At 38.5% G+C, this 18264-nt stretch overlaps 1 protein-coding gene and 1 pseudogene across 1 annotated transcript in view; one reads left to right on the forward strand and one right to left on the reverse strand.

Annotated features, from left to right (window-relative positions):
- The window catches only part of RUFY3 (RUN and FYVE domain containing 3), a 121960-nt gene that overhangs the window by 1438 nt on the left and 102258 nt on the right, over window positions 1-18264 (forward strand).
- Window positions 6258-18264, reverse strand: part of LOC119529051 — a 30626-nt pseudogene continuing 18619 nt past the window's right edge.

Raw genomic sequence — 18264 nt, forward strand, 5'->3', positions numbered from 1 at the left:
ACTGACGATACGAGGCATGATACGAGTATCAAACAGTTTGCTATCGGAGTTCTCGAGAGAGGGAGAAACTTGTGTGAGGTAATGAGGGGAAGGCTCGATGGCTCTATATATATATTTTTTTTTTATGCATCGAAGCAAATCCAGAAAAAAGATAAATGATTGTTGAATATTTCTTATGTGCCTGTGCTGTGATTATCATGGTTAATCCTCACATGAGGAAGCTGAGTGTGATTAAGTGATTTGTCTGAAGTAACTTGGCATAAGAGAAGGAATGGAGTTGACTCAGATTGCTTGTATACCAATCTTTGCTCTTTATATCTTCTCTTGCACTTTAAGAGAACACACCAGTCCAAAACTGTGGAATAGTTCATCTCAAGTTAACAGTAAGGGTCTATTTGATTTAGCTGTAGGTCATACAGTGCTGCCTTCTCTTTATTACTTCCCCAGAAAATGGGCCACAAGGATCAGTGACCAAGAGCCTTAGTGAAACCTAGTTTGTGTGTTGGAGCGGTCTTCGCTAATCTCCAGATGGGAGGATTTAACTTTGGCAGAAATCAATACTCTCAGTGCTACTTTTCATTGTCTGAGGAATTTGCTTTCTACTTGGCACTTTATGCAGTCTCTTTTTTCCTCCTTAAAATTGTATGTTTCTTATGTAAGCTGCTTATTAACCACATCATTATAGAATAAAGATATTTTTATCAGTTCTTTTAACTCTGTATTAATGGTTGTGGTACAAGGCTTGATGTAGAAGAATTTTTAAACCATTGCCCAATATCTATTGTGGGGATTATCTGAATTTCAGTTATTTATTTGATTCCTTCCTACTTATTAATGGTTAACTTTATTTTTTGTGTTGTTAGAAAATTGGGGCCTAATCAAGATGAGGAATAGAAGACAACCTAAAGTTTCATTAATGTGATCCTTTGGTCCCTACCTTACAACACTAGTAGATGTTACCTTGTAAAGTTGTGATATTTCCTCATGGTCTTTATTTCAGTAACAGTTTATTGGTGCCCAGGAAAAACATGTGTCCCACTTGTACTACTTTTAAAAAGACTACCGTCACTGAGATCATATTATATTAGCAAAAAAATCACTGAAGCATATCTTACTCAAATTTGAAATTGGCTTAAAATAGTTCCTGGTTTGGACTGTGAGCTATTATTTTCACCTGTTCTTATTCGTACTTTGGAACCCAAGTGTTCCAGTTTGCTGAAAGCTGCTGGAATGCAGCATACCAGAAATGGGTTGGCTTTTTCAATGGGGATTTATGAGGTTACAAATTTACAGTTCTAAGGCCATGAAAATGTCCAAATTAAGGCATCTAGAGGAAGTTACCTTCTCGGAGGAAAGGCTGCTGGCATCTAGGGTTCCTCTGTCATGTGAGAAGGCACGTGGTGATGTCTTCTTCTGGTCCATTGGTCACAGGATCTGGTTTCAATATGGCTCTCTCCAAAATGTCTCTGGGCTTGTATCTGTTAGCTTCTCTGAGTTACCTGTCTTTTATCCTCTCATATAGTACTCCAACAAGGGGATGAAGACCCACCTTGAATGGGCTGGGTCACATCTCAATTGAAATAGCCTAAGCAAAAGGTCCCACTCGCAATAGGTCTGCCCCACTAGAATGGGTTAAAATAACATAGTCTCTTATAGGGTATGTAACAGATTAAAACCAGCACACCAAACATACTTGGAAAAAGGAATAATCTAGATATTAATAAAAGTAATTTTGTATTGCTGCCCTGCAGAGTCAGTGGAATCTTGTCTTCTGTAATGTACTTGGATATCAGAATGCTGGATATATACTGACTGTTTATTTGAGAAACCTGAGACCAAGCAGTTTTAAAAAGACTTCGCATTTCAATTACCAAGACAGTACATGGATTCAACCTCAACGCCCAATGAATATTATTGTGATAGATTTGTCCCTTCAGCAACTCAATTTTTTTTTAATTGTGGTAACATATACATAATACAAAATTTGCCATTTTAACCATTTCGGCACCCAATTTTTAACTCTCACTAATGTGACTCAAATTATCTGACAGTATAAAATAAAAAAAAAAAACCGTATATTAAGTTAGTATTATCTTTTGAAGTTAGACTGGAACTAGTTTAGACTAAAGCTAGTATAGTTTGTAGACAGAGATTTTAAAAATTAACCTTTACTTTTGAATTCTGAATCTTTATTTTCAGACAGTGGTGAAGAATAGCAAACATAAGTACAAAATGAGGAGATAGCCATTAACTTTTTCAAGGATCATGAGGAGTACTTGCAGGTTATAATGTACATAAAATATTTAGCATACTTAACTGCAATATTAAAAAAGAAGGTTTTTGATGTGCTTTCTTGGCTTATGACCCTTTCTGAGTCTTTGCATGCTAGTAATCTATATTTTTATGCTTCTAACTTTTAAATCTCATAAAACTGTCTAGCATGCCTTAATTAAAAAAAAAATTACAAGTAACACATATTACTTGTAATCGATGTTATTTGTAACAATCCATCTCATTGTTTAGATGTTTTGTGCTATAAAGTACATAAGTACAAAGTGAACTTTTCTCTTCATTGACCTCCCTCCCCCACATCCTCTTTCAGATGATACTGGCTTTTGATTTTAGTGAGTTTTCTTCCAGAACTTTTTCATGCATTCACAGACATGTATGTGTTCATATTCTATGGTGCTTCCCCACCTTGGTCTGACCTTCCATGCCAGTTCAGTTTCCTATCAACTATGTAAGAAGGAGCTATTTGCACGCCATAGTACAGTACTTTTAATGCCTTCCTTTTCCATCCTAACTTTAGAAGTCATCTTGTGGATAGATAGGATGGGGGCAAATGGCACTTGTGCTACTTGCACTGTTACCAGTTATTCTTTTCCTTTTCCAACTCTGAGTTTAAGGTCAGTGCCATGAAAGTAGCCCACATCATTGCTCTTTGCTTTTTTCTCCCAATTATAGCAGTCTACAAAATAGTGCCATTTACATAGAAGCAGCTTTCTTTCTGTGTTTGTATGTGCTGTTTTGAAGTGGGAGGTAGGCAAGAAGAGAAGTAGAAAGAAGAGAAGAGAAGGACAGGCAGCAACCTGTGACAACTCATTTCAAAGCTGAATACTTAACCAGTGAGTGCCGTGGTTGAGTCTGGCTAGTGCAGAGAATAAGGCTTCTGGAAGTAAGAGACAGATGCAATTAACATATACAAATATATAATATATATGTATGTATGTGTGTGTGTGTGTGTGTGTGTGTGTGTGTGTATAAAATGTGTGTGTTTTTATTTGTTTTAGTTTATCCTCCATGGACATTTCTGTTATTCATTCTCCCTTTCTCACTTTCTCTCTCCTCCGTCCCTCCCCCCCCTTTTCTTTCTTTTTTAATTGTTTAATGGTACTCTAGAAAAACATTATACCTGGTGAGAAGTTGAATATACATAAATTGGTTCAAGTCACTAAAGCTCTATTTACTAAAATGAATAAATAAGCAAAATACACAAGTCTCCAGTTTGATAGAGAAAATACTTATGTATGTAAACAACATGAACAGGCCATCTTTGTGACAGGGACTTGTGAATTTCTTAAACACCTGCAATTTTATGTTTTTAATATTTTGCCTTATTCATTTCTCTTGTTACCTCTGCTTATTAACCTAGATGTCCTGGTGCCTAGCCCATCTTAGGTGCCCCATCCATGTTAAATGAGCAAATCTATTATATACATATGAGTAAAGCCTGGGTTAGAATGACCTGTTTGTTGGAGCATAAATATAGCTTGATTTTTAAACTTGGAGTTTTCACCATGGTGAGAATATAGAGAACTTTTGAGTTAATTATATCAACAATCTCTACTGCGGGTCTGGTATTTGCTAGATACTGTTTGAGCAGATGTATAGTGGTGGGCATAACAGGCAAAGTTCTCCTCATGGAGCCTGTGATCTTTGTGAAGCTAGTTATTTCGTTTCATTTTACAGCAGAGTAAATTGAGACAAAAGGAAGATAAATGTCCCAAGGTTATCTGCTAAATTGTTGGTAACTTTACATCCGTAGGTGATTGCCTGCTATCACTGAGCCATTAAATTAGTTTTACTTATTAAGATAGGACTTATTTCTGGTTTTTGGCTAGTTAATTTTAACAAGTAAAAAGGAGATTATGTGTTATAATAATCCTGTCGGTGTTGGTTTCTAACAAAATAAGGATAACTCAGCTTCTCAGGTATAATCAGTTCATGGTTACTTATTATCATCCTTGGTTAATATCTACAAAATGGTAATGAGCCTGCCAAGTGTACAACCCTAAAATTGCAGAAATTGCAGAATCAGAGGTAGAAATAATAGATTTTGGTTCTTTGGGGGAGGGACAAAGGGGGATGGAGGACTAGAACAAGTAAAAGAAGCACAGTCATTCAACCAAATAATCCTATAATTTGGCAGAAACATCTGAGCTTTCCACCAACGTCATTGTGATGATAATCCATCATCAGAAAAACCCTTTAATGCTAATGGCAACTAGTGAAATAGGGGGAAATGGGATTTTTCTTAAATTGTGAAATCCTGGCAGTGTTGGGAAACAGAACTTGTGAGTTCTAAAACTGATTTAGTTGCACAAGTTGAGAAATTTTAAGAAGTACTTGTTAAGTGCAGAATAGGAACTGGGTAATAGGAGACAACTAACTGTAAAAGAAATAAATAACATGGTCTCTTGCCCTCAAATCTGTTAGCAAGAACTGGCATGCATACAAGGAATCTGTTCCTGAGAAGTATCTAGATAATATCATTTAAAATATTAAAATTAGAAATAACCCTAGTGCCCACCAGGAGCTAAATGGATCAGTAAATTTTTTATTCACACAATGGGATATTACATTATAATAGAGCAACCAAAAAGGATAAACTACAGCTACACACTACAGTATGCAAGATCTAAGAAGATGCAATGCTGAATGAAATAAGTAAGACATAGAATGTTGATGCAGAATGAAACCCTTTCTATAATTTTCAAAAATAACTGAAACTATATATATTGTTTAGGCACCCATATATTTGTAATAAAGTTTTAAAAATAAGGTACTGATTTATAGAAAATTCAGATATGGTTGCCTTAGAAGGGGAAGTAGCAGTTCAGAAAGGAAGGGAGCGCATAAATAAATATAGATTGCTGATCCATTTCTCCAGTTAGCCAGTGGTTTTGTGGATATTGGTTATATATATATATGTATATTATTGCTGTTAATAAAATTTTATTGTATCCTTATATGAAACAATGCAAAAGCATAACCTACTAAAGGCAGGTGAATGACTCAAAGAACGTACACATAATTTAGCCATTTGATCATTAAGTATTTTCTTTTAGGTCCTAATTTTTCTAGTTTTAATTTTACCACTGAATTTGTACCAAGGTTCTTAAGTGATATATTTTGAAATTTAAGGTGCTGATTTTTCCCATACCTATCAGTTTATTTTAATAGCTCCACGTTTATTCTTTCAGTTTATTCAAAAGTGCTGTTACGACTCAGAATATGGTCTTTCTTGGTGAATGTTCCATGTGCACTTGAAAAAGAACACATTTTGCTATTATAGAGTGGAGTGTTCAACATGTCAGTTTGATTCTGTTGGTTGACAGTGTTATGCAGTTCTTTTAAATCCTTGCTGGTTGTTTGTTCTCTAGTTCTGTTACTAGAAGAATAGAGAAGAATGTTAAAAGTCTCAAACTATAATTACACATTTGTCTCTTTTTCCTTTCAGCTGTCAGTTGTTACTTCATGCATTTCAAAGCTGTTGTTAGATGCATACACATTTAGGACTGTTATTTCTTGGTGAACTGACCCTTTTCTCATTATGAATCTTGTCTGATACTAATATGGCCCCTACAGCCTTCTTTTAATTATTGTTTGTGGAGTCTATCTTTTTCCATTCTTTTACCTTTAACTTAGTTAATGTCGTGTTTGATGTGAGTTTCTTGTGGACTGCATATAGTTGGGTTATGTTTCTTGTTTTTTATTCTGACAATCTGTCTTTGCTTTGGTGTATTTAGACCATTTATATTTAATGTAAGTATTGATACATTGGATTTAGTTCTACCATTTTATTATTTGTTTTCTGTTTGTTCCTTCTAGTTTTTTTTTCCTCTCTTTTCCTTTACTGCCTTTTAGGTCATTTGAACATTTTAAGTATTCCTCTTTAATTTCTCTGTCGTGATTTCAACAATATTTTTTGAATAGGTCTTTTTAGTCGTTGCCCTATAATGAAGAGTTTTTAATTCTTAAATATCTAAGAGTGAGCGCTTTTTTTTTTTAATCAACTGCTATACTTTCACCTGTTGCCAGCTTCTTGTATAAATATTGTAAATGCTCTCTTTTAGGTAGTTCAGCCTCTGGAGTTGAGGGAATTTCGAAGTCAGAGGAGCTCTGTGAATATGCATTTGTGCTAAGATTTAGCAACCTCATCTCTTCATGTGTGTGATTCCCACTATTTATAGGAGTTGGTTCTCCAACATTAGGTACTCTATTCACATCCTGATTTCTGCTTTTCAAATCAGGATAAGCATCCTTTAAGCAAAGTACATTCCAACTGGGAAGCAGGAATATTCTCTTTGATTCTTGGTCTGTAGCCATCTTTGTTTAAGGAAGTGATGTCACCATAGTTTATCTCTTGGGACGACAACAAAACAGTGTCAGATTGGCTGTTGCAGCCTTAACTTCCCTGTTTTGATATGTTTGTTAACTGAGAGGAATTCTGAGAAGACATGTGGGTTGATTCCCCATCAGAATCACTGAAAAGCTTTGGTGACTGAAATCCCCTGCCTCTGCAGATGAAGGGACATTTTCCAAGCCATCTTCTGAGATTTCATTTCTTTTTTTTTAATTTTTAAAAAATTATAAATGCAACTTTATTGAGATATATTCACATACCATACAATCATCCAAAGTATATAATCATTTGTTCAGAATATCATCATATAGATGTGCATTCATCACCACAATCAATTTTTTGAACATTTTCATTATTCAAAAAAATAAGAATTAAAATAAGAGTAAAACAGAACACCCAAACATCTCATACTCCTTCTCCCTGCTATTAGTCATTTGTTTTTATCCCCCTTTTTTCTACTCATTTGTCCATACACTACGTAAAGGGAGTGTGAGCCACAAGGTTTTTGCAATCACACTAACACCGTATAAGCTATATAGTCGATCTTCTTCAAGAATCAAGATACTGGATTGCAGTTCAACAGTTTCAGATATTCCTTCTAGCTATTCTAGTACACTAAAAACTAAAAAAGGATGTCTATAGTTCAGGAACCTAAGATGGTGGCTAGGAGAGACAGAGCAAAAAAACACCTTTGTGAAAAATACTAGATAAAAGTCAGAAAGTGACCCAGAACACCAGTTCCAGTGATGCACCAGCTGGACAAGGTCTGCTAAATCAGGTGGGTTGTACTTTGCTTAAAGGATGCTGATCCTGATTTGAAAATCAGAAATCAAGATGTAGATAGAGTACCGTGCATTTGGTGAAACCAGGAGTCTGCATTCTGAAACGAGTGATTAAGCCGCTGAATATCCGGCAGCCACGCGCAGTGTGGGGAAACCATGGGTTGGCATTTGGAGGCAGACTAGTTCTTTTTTAAAAAAACCCAAAAGCAGCTGAAGATGCAGCAGCAAGAACCACACAGTGAAGCACGGCAGGAACGGGCTGTGCGAACACCTCAATATCTGGTGTGGAACATAGCCTTTTGCACACCTGCTGGTATTTGTCTTGGAGCAAGGAAGGCAGAGGTTAGCCAAAAGGGGAAAAAAAACCACGCCCCTTGCAGCCATCTTCCTGGAGGGCTGGGAACGCTCCTGCCTGGCACTGGAGCCACAGCCCAGAGCCGCACCAAAAAACCCAGTATGACAGGAAGTGTTGCCAGCAACACACGTTCATGCCACAATATCGGGTGTAGACAGTAGCCTTTCGTGCACCCACAGCTAATTGTCCCAGAGCTGGGATGGCAGAGCTGTGCAAAAAGCGGGAAATTAACACGCCCCATTCAGCCATCCTTTCAGCAGGCTGGGAATGCCCCTACACAGCCCGGCAGACCAGAACTTCCCTTGAGGGACAGCGCGCACTTGTGACATAGCACAGCCTTCCCTTGGCAGAGACCCTAGAAGGGCATTGCTTGGAAGAGGGACCCACTCGGAAATCCCAGGGACCATACACCAATACCAAAGGCTTGTGGGTCAGCGACAGAGACAATCTGTGGCGAGACTGAAATGGCGGTTTAGAGTCTTGCAATAGCCTTAAATCTCCAGAAACACCTGGGAGCTTTGATTGTTAAAGCTGCCCTCCATCCCTAACCACTCAGACACATGCCCTACATTCAGGGCAAACAGCACCAACAACACACTCAAACTTGGTGCACCAATTGGACCCCACAAGAATCAGACCCCCACACACCACAAAGACAAAGTTGGGGAGAACTTACTTGAGGGGAGTAGGTGACTTGCGGCCACCATCTGCTGGATAGTCAGAGAAAGTGTATGCCACCAAGCTGCAGATCTGACAAATTAGAGATTAGTCTTTGAATAATCCTACATATCCTAAAAGAACCCTATCAAGTTTTTTTTTTTGCCAAGAAGCCAAAAACAACAGAAGATTTTAAAGCATATGAGAAAACCAGATGATATGGATAACCCAAACCCAGACACCCAAATCAGGAGTTCACAGGAGACAAAGTACTTGGAGCAATTAATCAAAATGTTAAAGACAAACAACGAGAGCATGGCACAGGATATAAAGGACATGAAGAAGAGCATAGCACAGGATATAAAGGACACGAAGAAGACCCTAGAAGACCATGAAGAAGAAATTGCAAGAGTAAATGAAAAAATAGATGATCTTAGGGAAATAAAAGAAACTGTTGAGCAAATTAAAAAGATTCTGGATACTCATAGTACAAGACTAGTGGAAGCTGAACAATGAATCAGCAACCTCAAGGACCGCAGAACGGAAAATGAAAGAACAAAAGAAAGAATGGGGAAAAAATTGAAAAAATCAGAATGGACCTCAGGGATATGATAGATAAAATAAAATGTCCAAATGTAAGACTCATTGATGTCCGAGAAGGGGAAGAGAAGGATAAAGGTCTAGAAAGTGTATTCAAAGAAATTGTTGGGGAAAACTTCCCAAACCTTCTACACAATATAAATACACAAAGCATAAATGCCCAGTGAACTCCAAGTAGAATAAATCCAAATAAACCCACTCCAAGACATATTCTGATCAGACTGTCAAATACTGAAGAGAAGGAGCAAGTTCTGAAAGCAGCAAGAGAAAAGCAATTTACCACATACAAAGGAAACAGTATAAGACTAACTAGTGGCTACTCAGTGGCCACCATGGAGGTGAGAAGGCGGTGGCATGACATATTTAAAATTCTGAGAGAGAAAAATTTCCAACCAAGAATACTTCATCCAGCAAAACTCTCCTTCAAATTTGAGGGAGAGCTTAAATTTTTCACAGACAAACAAATGCTGAGAGATTTTGCTAATAAAAATCCTGCCCTACTTCAGATACTAAAGGGAGCTCTACCAACAGAGAAACAAAGAAAAGAGAGAGAGACATGGAGAAACGTTCAGTACTAAAGAGGTTCAATATTGGTTCATTAAAGGACATTAAGAGAGAGAGGCTCTCTGGCTAAGCCAACTTGAAAGGTGAAATCACTGCCCTCCCCCCTACGTGGGATCAGACACCCAGGGGAGTGAATCTCCCTGGCAACGTGGAATATGACTCCCGGGGAGGAATGTAGACCCGGCATCGTGGGACGGAGAACATCTTCTTGACCAAAAGGGGGATGTGAAAGGAAATGAAATAAGCTTCAGTGGCAGAGAGAATCCAAAAGGAGCCGAGAGGTCACTCTGGTGGGCACTCTTACGCACACTTTAGACAACCCTTTTTAGGTTCTAAAGAATTGGGGTAGCTGGTGGTGGATACCTGAAACTATCAAACTACAACCCAGAACCCATGAATCTCGAAGACAGTTGTATAAAAATGTAGCTTATGAGGGGTGACAATGGGATTGGGAAAGCCATAAGGACCACACTCCACTTTGTCTAGTTTATGGATGGATGAGTAGAAAAATAGGGGAAGGAAACAAACAGACAAAGGTACCCAGTGTTCTTTTTTACTTCAATTGCTCTTTTTCACTCTAATTATTATTCTTGTTATTTTTGTGTGTGTGCTAATGAAGGTGTCAGGGATTGATTTAGGTGATGAATGTACAACTATGTAATGGTACTGTAAACAATCGAAAGTACGATTTGTTTTGTATGACTGCGTGGTATGTGAATATATCTCAATAAAATGATTAAAAAAAAAAAAAAAAAAGAGAGAGAGGGAAAGAATATATCTGACAAACATAAACCAAAGGATAGGATGGCTGATGCAAGAAATAACCTTGAATGTAAGTGGATTAAACTCCCCAATTAGAAGATACAGATTGGCAGAATGGATGAAAAAAATATAAACTATCAATATGTTGCATACAAGAGACTCGTCTTAGACACAGGGACACAAAGAAATTGAAAGTGAAAGGATGGAAAAAATATTTCATTCAAGCTACAGCCAAAAGAAAGCAGGAGTAGCAATATTAATCTCAGATAAAATACACTTTAAATGCAAGGATGTTATGAGAGACAAAGAAGGCCACTACATACTAATAAAAGGGGCAATTCATCAAGAAGAAATAACAATCATAAATGTTTATTTACCCAATCATGGTGCCACAAAATACATGAGACAAACACTGGCAAAATGAAAGGAAGCAATGGATGTTTCCGCAATAACTGTGGGAGACTTCAACACATCACTCTCTCCTATAGATAGATCAACCAGACAGAAGACCAATAAGGAAATTGAAAACCTAAACAATCTGATAAATGAAGTTGATTTAACAGACATATATAGAACATCACATCCCAAATCACTAGGATACACATTCTTCTCTAGTGATCACGGCACTTTCTCCAGAATAGACCATATGCTGGGACATAAAACAAGTCTCAATAAATTTTAAAAAATTGAAATTATTCAAAGCACATTCTCTGACCACAGTGGAATATAATTGGAAGTCAATAACCATCAGAAACTTGGAAAATTCACAAACACCTGGAGGTTAAACAACACACTCCTAAAATAAATGGTTTGTAATGTAGAATGTAAGGGAACTAGTGATAGAGAGCAATTATTGAAGGGGGAATGATAACCCAATATGAACAGATAAGCTATCGTGGGTAAATTTAATGTTCTGGGAATGCCCAGGAATGACTGTGGTTTGTTAATTTCTGATGGGTATGGTAGGAACAAGTTCACAGAAATGTTGCTATATTAGGTTATTTTCTTGGGGTAGAGTAGGAACATGTTGGAAGTAAAGTAGTTATTTTAGGTTTGTTGTCTTTTTTTTACTCCGTTGTTATGGTTTGTTTGAAACGTTTGTTTAATTGTATATCTTTTTTAAAAAAAATTTTTTTATATAGTTTAAAATAAAGTTAATTAAGAGTTAATGACAATCAATGCAATATATGATACTGGAGTGGATCTAAGAATGGAGGAGAAAAGCTCAAAGGGGGCATAAGGAAAAATTGGAATATAGAATTTAAGCTTCATATCCATATTAATTTCCTTGAATTAACTGCAGTTAAGTTAATGACATAAGTGAATATCCTTGTTCGTAGGAAATGTACATGGAAGTGTTATGAGTACAAGGAGTATGATATATGCTACCTGCTCTCAAATGTTCAGAAGATAAATGGGTAGATAGATAATTGATAGAAAGAAAATAAATATAGTTGAAAGAAGGAGAGGGGGAGGGAGGGAGGGAGAGAGGAAGGGAAGGAAGGAAAGAAGGAAAGAAGAAGGAAGGAAGGAAGGAAAGAGAAAGAAAGGTACTGCAAAGGAAGCAAAATGTAAAATTGGTAGATACAGATATCTGGGGGTGGGGGGTTGTTGGAGTTCTCTGTATGGGGTTTGTATTGTATTTGCAACTGTTCTATATGTTTGAAATTATTTCAAAAGAAAAATTAAAAAAAAAAAACAGGGATGTCTATAAAATGCATAAGAATAACCCCAGAATGACCTCTCGACTCCATTTAAGATCTTTCAACCACTGAAACTTTATTTTGTTTAATTTCTCTTCGCCCTTTTGGTCAGGAGTGCTTTCTCAATCCCATGAGGCTGGGTCCAGGCTCATCCCTGGGAGTCCCATCCCACATTGCCAGGGAGATTTATACCCCAGGGAGTTATGACTCACATAGGGGGCAGTGAGTTTACCTGCCAAGTGGGCTTAGAGAGAGACAGGCCATATCTGAGCAACAAACGAGGTTCTCTGGGGGTAATTCTTAGGCACCATTATAAGTAAGCTTAGCCTCTCCTTTGCAGTAACAGGCTTCATAAGGGCAAGCCCCAAGACCGAGGACTTGGCCTACTACAGTGGTATTCCCCAATGCTTGCAAAAATACCAGGAATTCCCTAGGTGGGGAAGTTCAGTGTTTCCACATGTTCTAGTTTGCTAATGTTGCCAGGATGCAAAACACCAGAAATGGATTGGCTTTTATAAAAGGGGTTTATTTGGTTACAAAGTTACAGTCTTAAGGCCATAAAGTGTCCAAGGTAATGCATCAACAATTGGGTACCTTCACTGGAGGATGGCCAATGGTGTATGGAAAACCTCTGTTAGCTGGGAAGGCATGTGGCTGGGGTCTGCTCCAAGTTCTGGTTTCAAAATGACTTTCTCCCAGGATGTTCCTCTCTAGGCTGCAGCTTCTCTCCAAAATGTCACTCTCAGTTGCCCTTGGGGCGTTTGTCCTCCCTTAGCTTCTCTGGAGCAAAAGTCTGCTTTCAAATGCCGTCTCCAAAATGTCTCTGTAAACTGCAGTTCCTCTCTCAGCTCCTGTGCATTCTTCATTGTCTCTCTTGGCTGTAGCAAGTTCACTCCTTCTGTCTGAGCTTATATAGTGCTCCAGCAAACTCATCAAGACCCATGCTGAATGGGTGGGGCCACACCTCCATGGAAGTTATCCAGTCAGAGTTATCACCCACAGTTGGGTGGGGTGCATTTCCATGGAAACAACCTAATCCAAACGTTCCAACTTAACCCCACTAACAAGATTGCATCAAAGAACATGGCTTTTTCTGGGGGACATAATATATACAAACCAGTGCACCAAATTTTTCCCCAGGCCCTCAAGGAGACTTTGCAAATACTTTTTATTCTCTTCCCAAATTACTCTGGGATGTAGCGGGGTTTCATGCTACTCTGTACAAACCAACCAGATCTCACTCCCTAGTCAAGGTTCCATGTAATTATGGTGTTTGAATAAACTGACTATACAAGTTAAATTATATAGCATGCTACAGAAAGTACAGATTTTGCACTAAATAAACATCTCTTCCTTTGATCCTCACACAGAAGTTGAAGTTTTAAACCACAGTCAATATCATCCTTTTCCCTTTACTCTGGTTTACCATAGTTCTAATCAAGTCCATTTCATTCACATCTCTAAAGTCTGATCTCTTTTTCAGCTTTTTTTAACAGTTGTTTTATGGGGTAATGCTGACAGTCATAGTTGCTGAACTCTGGCTCTGAGTCTCAGGTGTCACACAGATACCCGAAGTTACAGGGACCAACCAGGTTATACACAAACAGCTCAGCATCTCTGAGTTTAGAGATTATCATTGCAATTCATGAGTAGATATAACTGCTGTAAGAGCTTACAATATAGGAACCTTTACCATAAGCCTTCCCTTGATAACCTATGCTCTCAGATTCAATGCTTGGAGTTTGCACATTATAGTTAGTTCATATTAGGGAGACATTGTAATGTTTGTCTTTTCAATTCTGACTTATCTCACTCCATGTACTGTCCTCAAGGTCCATTCACCTAGGTACATACCTCACAACTTCATTTCTTCTTGCTGCCACTTGGTATTCTGTTGTATGTATACACCACAGTTCACCATTCCCTTTACCAGTCAATGTACCGTTAGGCCACCTCCATCCATTGCAAATCATGAATATGGGTGCCATAAACACCAGTATGCAATGTCCACACATGTCCCTGCTCTCAGTTCTTCCAAGTATATACCCAATAAAGGGGTTGCAGGACCATGTAGCAACCCCATAGTTAGCTTCTTGTGGAACCAACCACTGCCCTCCAGCTGGGCTGTGCCATTCTACTTCCCTACCAACAGGGAATAGGTATATCCCTCTCTCCACGTTTTCTCTAGCACTTGTATCCCTCTGTTTATTTTTAACAGTTTTTATTCATGCACCATACAATCTGCCCTAAGTAAACAATCAGTGATTCCCAGTATAATCACATAATTATGCATTCACCACACGTCTGTATGAGGACATTTCCATCTCTTCCCCAAAGAAAGAGAAAGGAGAAAAATGAAAATGAAAGAATAAATACGAAAGAAAAATAAAAATAAAATACAATGAAAGGTCAGGCAATATCACCATCACTAAGAATCCCATATCACTCCCTTATATACCCCTGTTCCAGTTTGCTAATGCTGCCGTTATGCAAAATACCAGAAATGGATTGGCTTTTATAATCAGGGTTCATTTGGTTACAAAGTTACAGTCCTAAGGTCATAAAGTATGCAAACTAAGCCCTCAACAATAGGATACCTTTACTGAAGAATGGCCGATGGCGTCTGGAAAACCTCTGTTAGTTGGGAAGGCACGTGGCTGGCGTCTGCTGATTCTTTGCTCTGGGATTCTGGTTTCCAAAATGTCTTTCTCCAAAATGTTCTGGGCTTGTCTCTCTTAGCTTCTTTAGCGCCTGTGCATCTAAGCGTCCGGGGTCCTCTCTTGGTTCTCTGGAGCAAACTCTAGGCTGGCATCTCCAAATGTCTCCAGGCATCTCTAAGTGTCAGCTCTTAGCTTCTCTCCAAAATGTCTGTTTCACCTGCCCTGCACTCTTTCTGTTGGTGAGCTCTTTTATAGGACTCCAGTGATTAAGTCAAGACCCAGGCTGAATGGGCAAGGTCCATATCTCCATGGAAATAATTTAATCAAAACTTTCATCCACAGTTGATTGAGTCATATGTCCATGGAAATGATCAAAGGATTCCAACCTAATCAACACTAATCTGTGTGCTCCCACATGATTGCATTAAAGAATATGGCTGTTTTGGGGAGACATAATATATCCAAACTGGCACACCCCCTCTTATAGACATTTAGCTTTGGTATGTTGCCTTTGTTACAATTAATGGAAGCATCTTTCAATGTTACCAATAACTATAGACTCTAGTTTGCATTGATTCTACTTTTTCTCCTATACCATCCAATTTTCAATATCTTGCAATGTTGACATTCATATGCCCTCCCTCATTTAAAAACATTCTTATATTTGTACATTTAATCATCATCATTGACCACTCTAGGTTTCGCTCAGTTATGCAGTCCCAGTCTTTCTCTTCTGTCTTTCCTTCTGGTGTCGTACATGCCCCTGACCTTCCTCTTTCAATCGTACTTACGCTCATCTTTGTTCTGAATACTTAAACTATTGTGCTACCATCACATGGTATTGTGCTATCCATTTCTGGATCTATACAGTCAATCCTGTTAAACCTTCTGTAATGCCCAATCTCTAACCTCTTTCTATCTCCTGATAACCTGTATTCTCAATTCTCAAATTTCATTCATCATTGTTAGTCCATATTAGTGAGACCGTACAGTATCTGTCCTTTTGTTTCTGGCTAATTTCAGTCAGCATAATTTCTACTGTCTACTATTTTTTTCTTAGATGTTATATGTCATATCTTACTTTATTTTTATTCCTCCCCCTCTCTTTTAACTCTTACTGATAGTCTTCATTTCTATACTCTTCTCCAGCCCTCTCCTGTCTTTTCCTATCCGTCTGTAGTGCTCCCTTCAGTATTTCTTGTAGAGCAGACATCTTGTTTACAAACTCTCTCAGTGTCTGTTTGTCTGGAAATATTTTAAACTCTCCCTCATTGTTGAAGGACAGTTTTGCCAGGTATAGAATTCTTGGTTGGCAGTTTTTCTCTTTCAGTATCTTAAATATATCATCCCATTGCCTTCTTGCCTCGATGGTTTCCGCTGAGAAATCTGCACATAGTCTTATCGAGTTTCCCTTGTATGTGATGGATTGCTTTTCTCTTGGTGCTTTCAGAATTCTGTCTTTGACATTTGATAATCTGATTATTAAGTGTGTTGGAGTGAGTTGGTCTACTTGGACCTGGTTCTGGGTGCCCCTTTTCTTGGGGCACAGCCCCTTTCCAGTATTCTGATCTCAAAAGACTCTAAAAGCCTTTGTTTTTATTTATTTATGTATTTTTTTTTCCCGTCAATCCTGCCTCCTCTGTGCCAGGATAAACCTCCAGTTCCTTTCCTGCTTGCACTGGGTTTATCTGTGCTCATAGCCTGTATTCAGTAGTCCAAATTTGTTAATTAAAACCACAGCTGGAGCTTGGTTGAGCTACATTCCCTTGCTCCTGGCAGAGACTGCTTCTTTTTACCACAGCAAAGTTTTGCAACTCAGACTGCTGTGCCGGTGGGGGAGGGCACCAGCACCACAGTTCTATGCTGCAATTTCAGCCTTTCCACCCATTCCTGACTGGTGGACGATGCTGTCCTGTCACAAATGTCCCCCCTTCAGTTGTTCCAGACTATTTTCTAGTTGTTCCTGGCTATTTACCAGTTGCTCTAGGGGACTAACTAAATTCCACACCTCCCTATGCTATCTTGCCCCACCTGCCTCATCATTTCTTTTAAAGAACACTTCCCACTGTGGCATATCCACATAAGACTCTTGCTGGTGATGTGTCGCAGGATCCAGATCGCCTTTAAATGAAGCTGCGATTTCTAATTCTTCTTCACTTTCACTCTTGGATTCTTCACAATCTACAAAGTTTGCCAAAAAAGAGGTTTCAATGCATCCTGTGCTTTGTCTCGGTTTTCCAGCTGTTTTTCTGATATCATAGTCACAGAAGATGACTCAGAGTGAAGAGTTTGCTGCTCTGGAACCTTGTGTCTTAAAGGTAGTGGCAGAGGGTCATCAAAGAGATCATCATCTTCCTCCTGTTTCTCCAACTTTGATAATGTTTGGATACATGTTCACGGGACAGATGTAGAACAAGAAATCTTTAATCTTGCTGTAGGAGAGTGGAACGAAAAGCAAACTCTGTATGAACTCTCTCCAGTTCTCACAATGACATTTGTTTTTCTGGTTCTTTCTCCAAACCACTTAGTGGAGGGTTTAATGCTGATTGTGCAGAGTGGAATTCTATGCTTGAAAGTAATTCCACAGGGTAATTTGTTCCACTGGAAGTATTCCTCTTTGGGTGCCAACACGCGAGAATCTGCCTGCCATGGTCTGCGGTGAGACGATGGAGAATGTCCAGGATGTTTTGAAACATGCCGAGTTCATCAGCATGAACCTGGACTCCATGTTCTTCACTGAGGTTGGTGAATAAATACTCATAGCCATAGGCCGCCTTGCAGTTCAGCCACACAATGTGGTGTGGACTCTGAGTGATCCAGCTTTGGACCAGCTCTAGGATCCTGTGCAGACACTCCTCCCAACTCAGAATTTGATAAAATTTTGGATCGCAGAAAGTAGAATCTAATACACACTTTGGGTGTCTTTTACCCTGCCCCCAGAGCGCAGGAGCTCCATCCTGGAAGCTTCACCTTTTGCCAGCCTGAAGTCTCCCATGTACAGGACAGTCCCAGTGCTGCCTTGAAATAAAAATATAACTGATACAGGCAATGACCAGGTGGCAATAGTCACAAGAATCTCTTCCTTCTCACCTGATGCTTCATCGACTAAAGTTATCTGGGTAGGAGTTTCAATTTCAATTGTATAATTCATTTCTCCCAAAATCTGTATTCTGGGCTGGTTAACAACAACTCCTTAGTAACAGAAGAACAGTAGAAGTAAACCTTCAAGCTGGTGGAAATCCTGGTTCTGCCACTTACTGGCTGTGTGACCTTGGGCAGCTAATTTAACTACTCTGATTCCTCAGTTTTCCTCACCTGCATTCCAATCTTCTTTTCAAGGCAGGGGCTCTTAAACCTTTCATATGATCCTTGTGGCATTGGCTGTATTTTTTAAATAATTAAAAAAAAATACATTGAAGTTGCTATTTTAAGAAATTTTATAGTTAATTGTTTTAGGAAATAATTTCGCTCTTCATTTATCTTTTCATACTTCTGAATGCATCACATATTCTATTACTTAAACTTTTTGTTTTGA

Source organism: Choloepus didactylus, chromosome 3 (genome assembly GCF_015220235.1).
Source record: "Choloepus didactylus isolate mChoDid1 chromosome 3, mChoDid1.pri, whole genome shotgun sequence".
Taxonomy (NCBI): domain Eukaryota; kingdom Metazoa; phylum Chordata; class Mammalia; order Pilosa; family Megalonychidae; genus Choloepus; species Choloepus didactylus.